This window comes from Onychomys torridus, chromosome 1 (assembly GCF_903995425.1).
Source record: "Onychomys torridus chromosome 1, mOncTor1.1, whole genome shotgun sequence".
In the NCBI taxonomy this organism is placed as follows: Eukaryota; Metazoa; Chordata; class Mammalia; order Rodentia; family Cricetidae; genus Onychomys; species Onychomys torridus.
In genome coordinates, this window is record NC_050443.1 from 148,984,025 (window position 1) to 148,996,822 (window position 12,798).

A 12,798-nucleotide genomic window follows, 5' to 3' on the forward strand; every position below is an offset into this window, starting at 1 on the left:
ATGATGTTAATAAATTATTTGAATTCATCATGTAAGAATGGCTTACGCCTGGTGTGGTCATGCATGTCTATAATCCCAGCCCTTGGCCCTTGAGTGGCAGAGGCAGAAGAATCACTCCAAGCTTGGGACCATGTTGGACTACAGAGTGAGTTCCAGGCCAGGAAGGGCTCCATAGTGAGAGCCTGTCAAAACAAACAAACAAAATAATAATAACGACAAAACAGTGGCTGCTGAATGGTCATCTTTTTTTGTTTTTGTTTTTGTTTTTGGTCTCATTTCCTTGCTCATCTCATCTCTCAATGTTTCCTTTAAAGATGTCCATGTAGCGTTACTGACCATTGTAATCTTTTTTTTCCCTTAAAACTTATGGTGAAATTCAGGGAATCACTAGACATGAGTCCGGCAGTCTTTGCCTTGGTAATTTGGTGTGTCCTTTCATCTTCCTTCAGCAGACTTATGCTCATTGTTTGTTGCTGGTAACGCAGTAAACACTGTTTGTCTTCACTGCAAAACCCTGGCTAGGAAACTTTGAAGTGTTTTCTGTTGCTTAATGTCACCTACTGTTCCTGTCAGCAAACCGAGATAAACCTGATGGACCGAGGTGTCTGGTCTAATTCCTTTATTGACACACAGCCCTGTCTTCAAACACCAGCGTAAATGAATAAGTACTGAGATAGTAATGTGTCGGTAATAGGCTGCCAGATAAATGCCATTGTTTATGTACTGATCCCTGTTCCCTAAGGCCCAAGCAGCTCAAAAATCCTACAAATTAGCACCTCACTGAGATCAAAGAATTGTCTCTTCTTTCTGCCCTTACCTACTTAGAGGGCCAAGAAGCAAATGAAGTTAAGCTGCCTCTCTTCAGCACAAATCTTTCTTTGGAGGAAGAACAAATGGGGGCTCTGCTCCCACACACAAAGAAATGCTGGAAGAGAAAAGGTTTTCATTTCTTTTGCTGTGTAGCCAGAGAAGCCTCATGTTAACTTCTTCAGTTATTTCACTCCTCTATCCTCCTTACAAATTCTATATTGAAAAATCAACAGTAGAGCCATGTTCACTTTTAGCAATTGGTCTTTGGAGATCAAATTAAACAGAGTTAAAGTGATTTTTTAATCAGCAGATGTATCATCAGAACCATAAGCAAGAGCAGAAAGCATGAAAAAGACAAACTTTTGAAGGAGTTAAAAATTAAGGCTTATTTGAAAATCAACCTTATTGGTGAATTTTAAAGAAAGTCACCATTAGTTGTACCACCATCCACATATTTAATATGTTAGCAGCATCCTCTTACATTTTCCTTGTTCACCGGGCAGAGGGGCTTGTTCTCAAGCCCATTCCAGCTCATTTAGGCTATGGAAAGCATTCATTGCCTATTTAAAAGACTTTAACAGCTAGCAGATAGAAGTTATTTGCTCAGTGTAAGCAACTTCATACTATTTAGTATTCCTGTATTTCATACTAATCGTATAATTTTGAATCAAGTGTCCAAGCCTTGATCTGGCTTCCTATAACATCAGATTGCTTATAAGAAGAAAGGACTCTCTCTTGGTGTCAGGTTTTAGGTAAATAAAGAAATAAAGAAAATCTTTCAAATTCTTGTAGTATAATGGTTGATGCTGTCTTAGTCAAAGCTTTGATTTCTATCAGTGAATAGTTTAAGGAAATAAATATTGGCATGAAAAATAACAAACTAGAAGAAGAATGCTGGATATATTGTTCTGACATGTGTATGTTCAAATGGCACTTAATAGTGCTATTGATTTTATTATTTATTTATTTATTTATTTATTTATTTTTTGATTTTTCTTTTTGTTTTTTTGAGACAGGGTTTATCTGTGTAGCTTTGTGCCTTTCCTGGAACTCACTCTGTAGACCAGGCTGGCCTTGAACTCACAGAGATCCAGCTGCCTCTGCCTCCCGAGTGCTGGGATTAAAGATGTGTGCCACCACTGCCTGGCTTTGTTTTTATTTTATTTTATTTTTTTCTCAGCTATTTATAATGTTGGCACAGCTAATGTCATGCCATTATAATGACATCAAGTTGAAATTAATTTATTTTCAAAATCCCAAGTGTTAACTTTTTTATTTTACAATTAATTTAATTTTATATATCAGCCATGGATTCCCCCATCTTCCCTCCTCCCACCCTCTGACCCTCCCCCCAGCCCACCCCCCCCATTCCCACCTCCTCCAAGTCAAGGTCTCCCCTGGGGAGTCAGCCCAGCATGGCAGACTCAGCTGAGGCAAGCCCAGTCCCCTCCTCCCTACACCCAGGCTGAGCAAAGTGTCCCAGCATAGGCCCTAGGCTCCAAAGAGCCAGGTCATGCACCAAGGACAGGTCCTGGTCCCACTGCCTGGGGGCCTCCCAAACAGTTCAAGCTAATCAGCTGTCTCACTTCTCCAGAGATCCTGGTCAAGTCCCATGGGGTCTCCGCAGCTAATGGTTCACAGTTCATGTGTTTCCACTAGTTTGGCTATTTGTCCCTGTGCTTTTTCATTTGTTTATTTTATTTTTGTTTGTTTGTTCACTCATCATTCATTTATTGTCTCTCTCTCTCTCTTCCTCTCTCTCTCTCTTCCTCTCTCTCTCTCTCTCTCTGTGTGTGTGTGTGTGTGTGTGTGTATGTGTGTGTGTGTGAGAAAGAGAGAGAGAGAGAGAGAGAGAGAGAGAGAGAGAGAGAGAGAGAGAGAGAGAGAGAGAGAAAGGTCTGGAGGACAATTTTTAGAAGTTGATTCTTTTCTTCCACCCTGTGGGTTTTTGTCTTCAGGCTTGGAGGCAAATACCTTTAGCCACTGAACTATCCCACCAGCCACATAACATGATTTTTAAAGAAGATTTAAAATAAATACAAAAATAAATTGAACCTCAGAAGCAAGTTTTAATATAATTTGTTTAATTTTCATGATACATTTCTAGAAAAAAAAAGTCTTAACATCTTTGGGACCAACCAAGGCTAAAATAAAACCATTCCTTGGGACCCTGTAATCTCTAAGCATCTTCAACTGCTCAGCCATGAATGAGAATTCTATGTCACACTTGCTCCCCAAGGCTCAAGTAACATTGCTGAAGATTAGGTAGAAAGATTGTTATAAGCCAGAGCTGAGGAAAAATAGGGGTGAAACTGTCTTCTGAACACCACTGGGCCAATGCATTCAAGAACTCACAGCACCTATGGTTGCCTGTACAAGGCGAAGGTCAAGCCAGTTGACATTCCAGCTTTGGGAGAGAAGGGATTCATGAGCTCTGGTGATGTTGACAGTTTTGGATGCTAAGGGAGGGAGAGTTAGATAGACACTTTTATATGTGTAGTTCCTGATAGGTTGACCATACTCTGCTGGATGGCCCTACACCCTTGAGTGTAAGGGAGGGAGAGTTAGACACTTTTAGATGTGTAGTTCCTGATAGGTTGGCCATACTCTGCTGGATGACCCTACACCCTTGAGTGTATGGGAGGGAGAGTTAGACACTTTTAGATGTGTAGTTCCTGATAGGTTGACCATACTCTGCTGGATGGCCCTGCACCCTTGAGTGTATGGGCAGCACAAATTGTACTCAGTGGACTTAAATGCAGGGAGGGTGGAGATGGATCCAAGAGGAGTAAGGGGAAGAAATTGGGGGGGGGGAGGTGTATATAATTAAAACACATTGTTAGAGCTAGAGAGATGGCTCAGCAGTTAAGAGAACTGGCTGCTCCTCCAGAGGACTCAGGTTCAATTCCCAGTACCCACAGGGTAGATCACAACTATCTGTACCTCCAGTTCCAGGGGATTCGACACCCTCTTCCAGCCTCTGTGGGCACCAGGCAAGCACTTGATGCCCACCAGCCATGCACACAGGCAAAACACTCACACACATAAAATAAAATAAAAATTTAAAAATGCATTGTATTCATATATGACATTCTCAAAGAATTAATAAATTACTGTATTAAAAACAAAAAAGACATGCTAGCAGCTAAAGTATGCTGATGAGTAACCAAATTATGCTAATGATTGACCAAAACATCACCTACATTTCTGGGCTGTAGAAACACAAAAGTTATTCAGCTTGGAAGGGATATTTTCCTTTCATACTGGAGTGGATTCTTATCTCACTGAAATAAAGGTTATAGGGCTCAAGCCATGTTCAATCCTGGGCTCTGGACTCACTGGAGGGAATGGATTCAAAGGCACATACATTAAAGGCTCCCATGTATTTTCCTTTTGAATCAGGTTTCAGTCAGTTGGATGTCAAACATCACAAACCCAGACCCTTAATCTTTTGCCTCAACTTAGTAATGACATTTTTGAGGTTAATAAGCCATAACGTAGATATTTTCTCCTTCTGCTTTTGAAGATTACTAAGAAAATGGAAGTTCTTGTACTTTCTTGTTATATTCCCTTTTGGTCTTTGAAAGAAAAAAAAATAATACAGGGAATATGCCAACTTTGGTGTATGACAATATTCATCTCTCTTTTCTGGGAGATGATGGAAGAAGATGAAGGTCAAACTTTTGATGCAGATTTGTAAGTGAGCAATTTGAACTCTCTGATATGACTGCAGTGCTTGTAGCTCCAGAGTGCCCACACCAGAGGGATGGGAGTGGGGTGGATAAATGCTCAGTCTCTCCAGAAACCCACAAAGCACCTGTTGTGAAAGACAGAGCAAAGGTGTGGGCAACCAAAACTCATGCTGATGCTTTGCCACCGTTTTGAGCAAATAAACCTTGCGGATTCATGGCCCCATGGATTATTTATAAAATGTTGTCATTTGAATTGTTCTCCTGCCAATACATACACAAAAAGCCTGCCCTCCCCTCCAAAAAAAAAGTGGTCCATTTCCCAGAACAGAAGCCAGTGTTCACAGTTGCTACATTACAGGCTCTATGATGTCATTGTTTTTCCTTTTGTGCAAGATTTATACTTAGCTGATTGTTCTGTGTATTCATAATAAAGATTCATTACTTTTACCATTGCAGATTTGGGCATTAGCAATACAGTAGGAAAGCAGTGTTAAAATTCATGTTTGTTATTCTTTCTTTGTTTTGAAAAAAAGTAATTTCAAAACATATTATTTAAAAATATTTCTGAAGTTTAAAGTATAAAAATTAAAACAGATTTTAGTCCAAAATAGAAAATTTGTTTCTTGTAAACACTGGAGGATTATTTAATAAAATTGACAGGGAAGATGCTTTGTGAGTGTTCTTCTGAAAGATAGCTGTCATTGCTGACAAGAGCAAGGAGATGAGAGGGTGAGTGTGGAAGACACTGGCTCTTTCCTGTCGGACAATAAAAAGTCATCCCTTTTAATGTGTGTCAGGTAAACAATCCTTTACCCAGTCTCCCTTGTGTTGTGATTTATTTCTGCTCTATTTTATTGTCCAACCAAGAGCAGACTCCCTCTACAGACTGCCAACTTACTTAGCTGCCCACAGAGGAGCGTAGACTAGGTCCTTGGAATCCATATAATGAAATTCCTGTGGGCACTTCTAAGAATCCATGAGCTCTGTCCTTGCAAAGTCCATCTCTAGGCTGGCCTTTGTCCAGAGTGGTAAAAAAGACTGAAAAGAGAACATGTTTTGACCTACCTCACTACTTCATAAACCATACTTTACCCTTCAAATAACCCTCACACCCCACCATCTTCTGAAGTGAACACTGAATGCACTCTAATTTTACCAACTGTTTTACTTCCTGTATAATTCCAAATAGTAGTTTTTTCACACAAAATTTTTAGGAAATAATACATTTCTTTACATTTATACTATACATTTGTACAAAAGCTAGAGAATTAAAAAACTGAGAAAATCAGAACATCAATACTCTGATATCTAGTAAATATTTATACATAACCCTCTCTTGAAAATAGAAATTGAGATGGTTACCAGAAAAAAATTATATATATAAAACCAATAGAAGAAATATGGGGCAATTTGTAGAAACAAAGACAATGAGAAAGCGAGATTATGTGAGTACTATACTAAAGCAGGCTTAGTTGGTACATACAATGCGGATCCTAGGGTTCTGCTAGGTTCCAACATACAAGAGGCAATTTTAATAACAATTGCCCTCATACTTGAGACAAACTGCAATTTAAAACACAATTACATACAAAGTAGCCATCTTGCTAGTCTCAAATCACACCACATCGAGAGAAAATATGCTTATTTCTCTTCCTACAGCACATGAAGGATTTTCCTAACACTTTCTCACAAAGTAGATATGAGGTAGCAAATGGCTGTCACTGGGAATCAAGCATTTGAAGGAAATTGTGAGACAAACAGTGACAATGTTCCCCAGTTGGAGGGAATGGACAATTTTATAATGTTTAATTCAATCTCTTAATAATTAATGGGTTTGTGATACTTGGTCATGTGACTGTGTGGTTGGTTCCAGTAAAGCTGGTGTCTGGCAGGTTGTAGAAGAACTAAACTTATGGACGTGTAGTGTTTGCTGTGGCCTTCCTGAATAGATTTGATTTGCAAATGAATCAGAACCTACCTGTGTCACAAACAACCAGGCTCACCATTTTACAAATCTCCAGACTTTTATCAAATGGGAGTACCCAAACATTCAGATTTCTGGAAAATTTTATACTCTTCCATCTTCAATATCTGGAGACAAGGTCAGGAGCGGGAGGACAGAGAGGAGACGTGTTGTATGTTATAGGATGGCACTTGAGGATTTGCAGAAGGCAGATCTCAATTATTTTTGCAATAGGTCTCCCTTTTGTAAGTTACCTCATGTTGGAAAAGATTGAATGCCTGCTGTGCACAAGCTGGACAGGCGAAAAGTAGTATGTTTTGCAAAGGTGTGTTGAAGTTTTGATCTGGAAGTCTCTATAAGTGGAGTCCTAAGGATATTACGAATTAGATGTAGGATAGTGTAAGATGGAAGTGAAAGCATCATTATCCATGGAGGTTTTGTGTGCCTTAGTCTCCTCCTGTAGCTCTCAGAGAAACAAAGTATATAGACAAAGCTCTCACAGTCAGGCACACAGTCAGACTGAGTCCCCAAGGGATTAACCTAGTCTGTTACTAAGACTGCCAAGTCTTCCAAATAAATAGGTAGGGTTTTCAGTTCAATTTTAATTTCAGACTTGTATTTTAATAAATACATTCCAAATATTTTATACTAAATACTATCTATTTGGATCATATTTAATTTGGTGTCTTGTATTTTATCTGGTAACTCTACCATGGTAATACTACTAAGTTTTCAAACCCTGGCTCGTTAGATGCAAAATTCAACATTTTTATCCCTTCCCAATTATTATTAACATATGTTGAACAATTAAGCACAATTTTCTCTCTAAATGAAAATAAACTTTGCAATATTATTTATTATTTAAAATGCTGAAGTCTGTATATAACCTACATTTTAAAAGTTATCTTTAAACTTTTTAAATTAAAATTTTAATTTAAATAATAGCTATAGAAAAATATAAATAATAGAAAAATACTAATAGTCTTTTTCAGAGGTAACTTTCTATTATCATCTAATTCATCCTTTCTTTACTTTTTATATAAATATATATTGCCTTATAAATGAAAAAATAAATGATTTTAAAATAACTTTTTTTTTTTGCACTCTGGTCTTTATGTGTGATGACAGACATTTGGAAATCAATTAGCAGTATTTGGACAGCAAACATCAGAAAGTATAAAAGCAGATGTAAGAGTTTTCCACAAAACTTCTCCCTTCCTTTGAAGCAAGACAAGGACTCTTATCAGATGGTGACTCCTGTCTAGTAGATTGAATGCAAAGCATCAGGCTCCCGCATGGTGCAGGTATGAGAAACAGGTTAGAGGTTCCCGCATGGTGCAGGTATGTGAAGCATGTCTGGCCCCCGCATGGTGCAGGCATGGCTCAAAGATCTTTTGAACTGAGATAAAGTGACTTGTCTCATTATTATAAGTTGTGTCTTCTAGAACCAAGAAGGCACGGAAAGAAAATCTTTTGGCTGATGATTTGAGTCCTTATGGCACATTTAAAATAAAATGTGGCTAATTTTAGTAGGAATACATGTCAAATAGCAGTGCAAGATTGTCCTTCAATGTGTACAAGATAAATGCTAGGTTTTCTTTCAGAGGAGAAGTTAAAAAAAAAAAGACATGCATACATTCTTTTATACCCAGGTTAACTTTTTTTTGTCAATTTGACACAAGCCAGGGTCATCTGGGAATCGGGAACTTTAATTGAAAAAATGCTTCTGTCAGACTGACTTGCAGGCGAGTTTGTAGGGAATTGTCTTAATTAATGATTGATGTGGCTAGCGCCACCCCTGGGCTGGTGGTCGTGAATGCCAGTAAGCAGTGTCCCTCCACAGTCCTGTGTCAACTTCTGCTTGCCAGTTTCTGCTTTTGTCCCTGCCCTGCTGCCCTCAGTGATGGACTAGAAAGCATATGCTGGAAAAAAAACAAAGCAAAATAAAAAACCAAAAAACAACCCTTTCTTTCCCAAGTTGCTTTTGGTCATGGTGTTTATCAAAGCAATAGAAAGCAAAATAACAGAATTTAAAGCTTGTGAGAGGTTAAACAAAAGAAACAAGCCCTTCCCAGCTTTTTACACGTGAATTTTACCCTCTATGAGATAACTTATAACAGGCAGAAACCAAACACACCACAAAAATCCAAACCAAACCAAAACTCCCAACTAAAAACAAACAAACAAACAAACAAATAAAATAACAACAACAATAAAACTCTCAAACCCATGATCCAGCCCTTCGACCAAATTTGGAATTTAAGACTTTGTTTACTTTAAGCAAAAAGAAAATTTAAATTACTGGCAAAGTTTTTCTTGTGTCATCTTGGTTGAATATATGGATTAGCTCCGGTTCACTGAGAATTTCCCAGGACCGCTGACCATGTATATATGTGTGCATGGTTATATTTTTAATGCATACAGCACATCTAGAATAAAGAGAAGATAGACAATGGTAACTGACTAACTTAGTAAAAGTATATATGACTACAATGACGTTCTCAGTTATTAAGAAAGTTATCTCCAAGCACAAGTAACTGGAAGGTATTTCATGTTGGGAGAAGTAGCAGTTGTATTCTATAAGTTTTTCACAATGAATTGAAATGTATCACATATATAAGAGGAAAAGTAAAGTTACATATTACAAAACAAAGAGAGTCTATAAATTAGGTTAACACAATGGTTCCATTCTATTTACATGAAATATTTTTAAAATGGAATATATGGAAGGGAAAACATTTTTTAAGGTGTGTGGGGGCTATATTTCATTCCATTCCCAAGCTTATGTAATTTCTACTAAAACGAAATGTAATATATTTCATCTCCTCAAATATCATTTAACTATTTCCACTCATTAGTCAATACACTTAAGGGGGGTTGCAAATGATGACAGAGTTCTTCAGGGGATACTCACATGGCTCATTACTGATACTTGAGTCACTGCTTAATGATAACCTATATTGGTGTTCATTAAATATGCTTTATTTTTGTAGCTAATATTTGAAGTTTCATTTATTAACTCACTATATGTTCAATGAGTATAGTGCAGAGGAAGAGAGACACAGTCCCCCATCTTTGAAAGTTTATATACTGGTACACAAGGCTGAAACTGAACAAGTTACATAGGAATCAGAGTGGGGACTAGAGATGAAGGGGAGAGAGGAGGCTGTGGAAGGCTACCAGAAGTTAACATTTTAATTACTTTTTAGACCATAGAAGCAATCATAGGATATCTGTAACTGGCCTTGGAGTGTTTAGCTATTTTTCTTTCACTGATATTACTTTTTGACATAGAAAGCAACAAAATGAGAAAGATTAGAAGAAAATGAACCATGCCTCTAGAAGCTTCCCTGAGGTGGCTCTACTGTGTTGGTGGTTTAAGGGCTGAAGTGGAAACCCAGGCTTGTCAGTGGCTTCTGCTGCTGTTGTCACACTTCAGTGTGTGAGGCTGTGGCTTGCTGCTTGCTTTTGCTGTCTCCTGTTTTCATTGCGTCATTTGGGAGAAGCAGCTGGAAGAGCTCTGCAAGAGTTCATAGGTTCTATCTGTAAGGCCAACCACCCCTTGATTCTCTTCTTATTTCTGTCCATTTAAATTCAATGTGGGGGGGGCATGCTACAGGGGTGAGGGGCAGATATGGAGGGACTTGGAGATGAGAAGGATCGGGGTGTATGATGTGAAATTCCCAAAGAATCAATAAATAATCATGTTAAAAACATTCTATCTGGCTTTTAACAGATGTGCTTTGTGGCCTTGCTGTGTGACCACAAAGGCTGGTGCTGGCTGTCTCATGGGCTGGCCTTTTGTCTGTTTCAAGTTAAGAAACGGATGCTATTTTATCTCATCTTCAGGTAAAGACATTAAGATATAAAGAAAATGAATAACTTGCCCCCAGGTTATGGAGCTATCCAGACAAGACAACCTCAAAGCCAAACAGCTCAAGGGCAGAACTGTACCCTGCCTGTTAGTCATTGACTTCATCCAGGGCATCTTTAATGGCCTCTCCATCCCACTGCAATCTGGTTTTAAGAGGGGAGAGACAATTTCTTAGGAAATGAAATCCTTTGGTTAGGACAGACTTTATGTCTTTTTGTATTGTACTTATCAGAAGACATTGTTAAATCAATGTCAAATTGCAATGAATAAATAACATCAATTGGTCCCAGTCAATATGTAAACTCTGATGTAGACACCCACCCAGGCACACTGCCACATTGCCAGAGTCCATGCTTTTTTTTTTAATTAAAAAATTCTTGACATTTATGAAACCCCGTTAGGTATTTTTTGTTTTTGTTTTCTTGTTTGTTTTTTTTTGTTGTTGTTTGTTTTTGTTTTTTTCAAGGCCGGCTTTGTCTGTGTAACAGCTCTGGCTGTCATGGAACTGGCTTTGTAGACAAGGCAGGCCTCTGACTCACAGAGATCTGCCTACCTTTGCCTCCCAAAAGGACTTTTTTGTGCAGGTACTTCAGCCAGGTGTTGTTGTTAGAGTTTTCCTGCCTGGTCCACAGTCAGGATAAATCTCTCTCACCCACCAGTCCCACAGTCGCTCAGACCCAACCAAGTAAACACACAGAGACTTATATTGTTTATAAACTGCATGGCCATGGCAGGCTTCTTGTTATCTACTTCTTCTATCTTAAATTAACCCATTTCTGTTAGTCTATACTTTGCCATGTGGCTTGTTGCTTACCATTACCTTACATTTTCCTTGTCATGGCAGTGGCTGGCAGTATCTCTCCACCCCAGCCTTCCACCTCCTAGAATTCTCTTCTTCTTTGTCCCGCCTATACTTCCTGCCTGGCCATTGGCCAATCAGAACTTTATTTACACAGAGCGATATCCACAGCACTTCCCCTATTCTTTTTTTTAAGGAAGTTTTAACTTTTACATAGTAAAATTACATATAACAAAACAATGATCAAGCAAGAATTACAGTTACAATATTAAAGAAGATATCCTATCTTATATTTGTGAGTCCAAGGTTTTATATCTCACTTATCTTTTATCATAACTGAGGAAATTATAACTATCTAGTCTTCAACCACATCAAAGACCTCAGAAGGATATAATATTACCTAAGAAACAGGAGAAGGATACAAGCAACTTTCGGGAGTCTTGCAGGGAAGACAGAGACAGCTGTCAGCCTGGACAATCACCTAATGTTCCTTAGTTGGGGCATTTGTCTTCAGCTCACAGGGCTAGAGTCTCTTGGTCACTTTTTTTTTTTTTACTGTTGTGTAGAGTAATTATTTATTTATTTTTTTCTTTATTATTATGTGTTTTAAATTTTATACATCAGCCATGGGTTCCCCTGTCCTCCCCCTCCCGCCCCCACCTCCACATTCTTCCCACGCCCTCCCCTCCATTCCCATGTCCTCCAGGATCAAGGCACCACTGGGGATTCATTTAAACCTGGTGGATCCAGTACAGGCAGGTCCTGTCACCTACTTCCAGACTGAGCAAAGTATCCCTGTGTAAGCCCAAGGTTTCAAACAGCCAGTTCATGAACTAAGGACAGATCCTGGTCCCACAGACTGGGTGCCTCCCAAACAGATCAAGCTATTCAATTGACTGATTTATCCAGAGGGCCTGATCCAGCTGGGACTCCACAGCCTTTGGTTCATAATTCATGTGCTTCCATTAGTTTGGCAATTTGGCCCTGTACTTTTTGCACACTTGGATTCAACAATTCACGCTCTTGCAGACCCTCCTCTATCTCAACAGTTGGACACCAGGAGCTCCACCTGGGGCCTGGTTGAGGATCTCTGCATCCACTTCCATCAGTTATTGGATGAGAGTTCCAAGACGACTGTTAGGGTGTTTAGTCATCAGATCACCAGACTAGGTCAGATCAGGCTTTCTCTCGACCATTGCCAGCAGACTACAGAGGATATATCATTGTGGATTTTGGGGGACCTCTCCAGCATAGTCTGCCTATTCCTGTTCTCATGTGGTCTTCATTTATCATGGTCTGTTTTTCCTCATTCTCCCTTTCTGTTCTTGATCTAGCTGGGATCTCCTGCTCCCCTAAGCTTTCTTTCCCTCAAATCTTGCCCTTCATTACTCCCACTGTCGTCCAGGTTGTTCATGTAGATCTCATCCACTTCTCTGTCACTGGGTGATCCTTGGGTCTTTCCTAGGGTCCCATTTTCTAGGTAGCCTCCCTGGAGTTGTGTAGCAGTCTAGTCATCTTTGTTTTACATCTAGTATCCTCCTATGAGTGAGTACATACCGTGTTTGTCCTTCTGAGTCTGGGTTACCTAACTCAGGATGATTTTTTCCAGATCCATCCATTTGCCTGCAAACCTCATGATGTCATTGTTTTTCTCTGCTGA